The following is a 4332-nucleotide window of genomic DNA, read 5'->3' as shown; positions in this document are numbered from 1 at the left end:
TTTTTGCTTGTTTTAAATTTATTTTTAAGGACAGTTTAAGGATAGTTTAGGCTATGAGCCCTAAAAGGTTGAAAAATTGGTGAAAATGGCTAACAAAACAATAATTTCCTTGCACCCCTCCTCCACCAACCACCTCTCTCAATCAATTCTTCTTCCTTTGATGAGTTTAATAAAACTAACTGAATTATATTTTATGTACAAAAGATAACTTTCAAATAGTTGTTGATTTGAAGGCTAATATGGTATATTACATGATATTATATTACATAATATGTTATGTATATATTCATTATATACAGTGTTATATGATGGTTATTACTATATACCATTATATAATGTATACCATCTAATATATCATATAATGGTGTATTTATAACTATGTTATATATTATAATTAAGTGTACCATTATATTACCATAACATAATATTATATAAGATAATTATATTATATACCATCGGTATGTGTGTTATATATACCATTATAATTATAATATATAACATAATATTATACAATATATAATATGTGTCATATTATAATAATATATACCGCTATAATATAAATCTATTTTTATTGTTGAATATATGTTTTCATTGCTCAATAGTTTTTTTATCTTGAAAAATTGTTTGCATATCTTGGGTTTGCACATTGTGGTAGGCAGAATTCTAAGTTGGCTCCCAAGATTTCCATCTCCTGGGTACACACTCTATAAAATCTCTCTCCTTAAGGTATAGATGGACCTGTAAATATGATGGGATATAAAATTTTGTGATTAGGTTATCTTATATGGCAAAAGTGAGGGCATTTTGGAGAGGTAATCCATTGATCTTGAGGTAATTTAAAGGGAAATTATCCTGGGTGGGCCTGATCTAATCAGCTGGGCTCTTTAAAACGGGATCTATAGGTCAGAGACAGAAGTCACAGAGATCTGAAGCACCAGAGATGCTCACTTGTTGGCCTTGAAAAAGCAAACTGCTATGTTGTAGAGGGCCATGTGGCAGAAAATGGTGGGTGACCTCTAGGAGCTGAGGGCCTCAGTCCTACACCTGGAAGGAATTGAATTCAGCCAACAACCAGCGAGCTTGGGAGAGGAGGACCCTGAGCCTCAGATGAGATTGAAGTCCTGGCTGACATCTTGATTTCAGCTTAATAAGAACAGAAAAGACACAACTAATCCATGCCCAGATTTCTGACCCACAGAAACTTTGAGATAATAAATTTGTGTTGTTTTAATGCTTTTAAATTTCTGATAATTTGTTATGCAGCAATAAAAAACTGGTACAGGTGTGTATAAATTATCTATTTCCACAATAATTCTGTGTAACAAACCACCCCCCAAACTCAGTGGCTTAAAGGAACTGACATTTATTATTGATCATGACTCTATGGGTCACCTGTGCAGTTCTGGTGACTTGGGCTGGGTTAGGCTAATTTCATTTGGACTTGTTCAATGAATCCATAAACGCCTGTTGGCTTCAGCTGGAATGACTTGGCTCCACTCCATAATGTCTGTCATCTTCCAGGAGCCTAGCCTCTGTTTGTTCTTATGGTAGTGGCAAGATTAGGAAGAAGAGAAAACACATAAGCACTTTTTCAATTGCTTACATCAAGTTTGCTACTGTCTCATTGACTGAAGCATGTCACACGAGAAATGAAAATATATCCATAAAAACACTTGTGAAAAAATATTTATAGTAGCTTTATTCATAACAGCCAACAACTGGAAACAACCCAAAAGTCCATCAACAAGAGAAAAAATAAATAAATGGTGGCATACTGGGGCAGCCGGGTGGCTCAGTTGGTTAGAGTGTGTGCTCTTAACAACAAGGCTGCCACTTGGATTCCTGTATGGGATGGTGGTCTGCGCCCCCAGCAACTATTGGGTTGTCGGGAAAGTCATAATGTATATTTTCTATGTTTTCCATTGCAAAAATACGTCATGACTTTTCTGACAACCCAATAGGTTGAAAACGATGACTGGATTTGGAGCTGAGCTGCGCCCTCCACAACTAGATTGAAGGACAGCGACTTGACTTGGAGCTGATGGGTACTCGAAAAAACACACTGTTACCCAATTAAAAAATTAAAAAAATATATATAAAAGAATCAATTAATAAATATTTTTTTAAAAACTGTGGCATACTAACAAATAGACTATTACTCAGCAATAAAAGAAAGAACAATATGATGAACATGTTGAGCCAAAGAGGTCAGACACAAAAGAGTACAATTGAATGATTCCATTTATTATAAAATTGAAGAACAGGTAAAACTAATCTATGATAGGGCCGGCTGAGTGGCTCAGTTGGTTAGGAGCTTGCTCAAGAGTGTGAGTTCTGAGCAACAGCGGTTCAAGTCCCAGCCCGAGCTGAGCTGCTGCTGAACTGCCAACAGGTGGCAGAATGGCTCAGCTAGAAAAAACAAAAAACCAAAAAAACAACCCCCCAAAAAACAAAACTAATCTATGGTAATAGAAATCAGGGTGGAAGGGGGCATGAGGGCACTTTTTGGATTCATGGAAATGTACTTTTTCCTGATTGGGGTGGTGGTTACGTGCATACATAAATGTATCAAAGCTCATTAAGTTATACACTTTAGATCTATGCATTTCATGGTATTTAAATCTTACCTTAAAAACAAACAAAATCGGATGTAGTGGAAAGATCATAATTGTTGGTATTAAAAAGTCTTGGATTTGAATACCTTTTCCACTTCCTAGCTGTATAAAGTCACATAACCTTGATAGGTCTTAATTTTTCATCTACAAAATGGGAAAGTTGTTTACTTCATTGTTTTATTTTATTGTGGTAAAATATACATAATATAAATTTACTATTTTAACCATTTTAAATGTACAGTTCTATAGCATTAAGCACATTCATTGCTGTGCAACCATTACATTCATCACTAGAACTTAGTCAATTTCCCCAACTGAAACTTTGTACCCATTCAACACCAAACCTTCATTCCCTTTTTCCCCCAGCCCCTGACAACTATCCTTCTGCTTCCTGTTTCTGTGAATTGGAATACTTTAGATACGTCACATAAGTGGAATCATACAATATTTGTTGTTTTGTGACTGGTTTATTTCACATGTTATAATTGTTTAAGGTTCATCAATGCTGTACCATGTGTCAAATTTTCCTACTCTTTAAAGGCTGCATACTATTCCATTGTATGGATATACCACATTTTGATTATCCATTCATTTGTTAATGGACAGTGGCATTGTTTTCACCTTTTGGCTATTATTAATAATGATGCTATAAACATGGGTATACAAATATCTGTACAAGTTTCTGCTTTCATTTCTTTTGGATATATATCCATAAGTAGATATGTTGATTTGTACAGTAATTCTATGTTCAATTTTTTGAGAAATTGCCATACCCTTTTCCACAGTGGCTGCATCAGTTACATTCTCACCAACAACACACATGGGTTCAAATTTCTCCACATTCTCACCAACACTTGCTATTCTGTTTTTTTGGTTTTTTTTTATAATAGCCATCCTAATGTGTATGAAGTGGTATCTTTTTTTTTTTTTTAATTGGGGAATTAGGGGGATGGGAACAGTGCTGGGGAATTGGGGGAAGGGGAACAGACAAGTTGCTGTCGTTTTGTTCTTCAGTCTAGTTGTGGAGGACGTTGCTTCACTGCCCCAAGTTGGCACCATCATTGCGCTCTTCCCGGAGAGGCAGATCAGTCGCCGGCTTTTTTTGGACGGCCGCTCACTGCAACTGCTGGCCGCTCACGCTGGCTGCTGGCTACATACAGTAGCCTATGGCAACCCACTGCCACAGAGGCGGCAGCCTACGCCATCGCCGTCGCCGTCGCCAGCGACTCACAGCAGCCCAGCTCCAGGTTGAACTGTTGTTCAGCATCTTAGCTGTGGAGGGCAGTGTCACTGGCCCTCATATGTGGGATCCGAACCAGGACCCTCTGGCATCCCAAGCCAGTTCTTAACCATCACGCCACTCAGCCGGCCCTGAAGTGGTATCTTAATTGTGCCTTTGATTTGCATTTTCCTAATGACTAGTAATGTTGAGCATCTTTTCTTAGGGTTATTGACCATTTGTACATCTTCATTGGAGAAATGTCTAGTCAAGTCCTTTGCTCATTTTTTTTAATAGATTTTATTGAGGAATTGGGGGAGGGGAACAGTGCTAGGGAATCGGGGGGAAGGGGAACAGACAAGTTGCTGTCCTTTTGTTCTTCAGTCTAGTTGTGGAGGATATCGCTTCACTGGCCCATATTGGTATTATCATTGCGGCGCTCTTCCCGGAAGAGGCAGATCGGTCACCAGCCTCTGGATGGCCGCTCACAGCTGCTCT

This window comes from Hipposideros armiger, unplaced genomic scaffold, assembly GCF_001890085.2.
Source record: "Hipposideros armiger isolate ML-2016 unplaced genomic scaffold, ASM189008v1 scaffold_10, whole genome shotgun sequence".
Lineage (NCBI taxonomy): Eukaryota > Metazoa > Chordata > Mammalia > Chiroptera > Hipposideridae > Hipposideros > Hipposideros armiger.
This window is presented reverse-complemented; position numbering follows the sequence as displayed.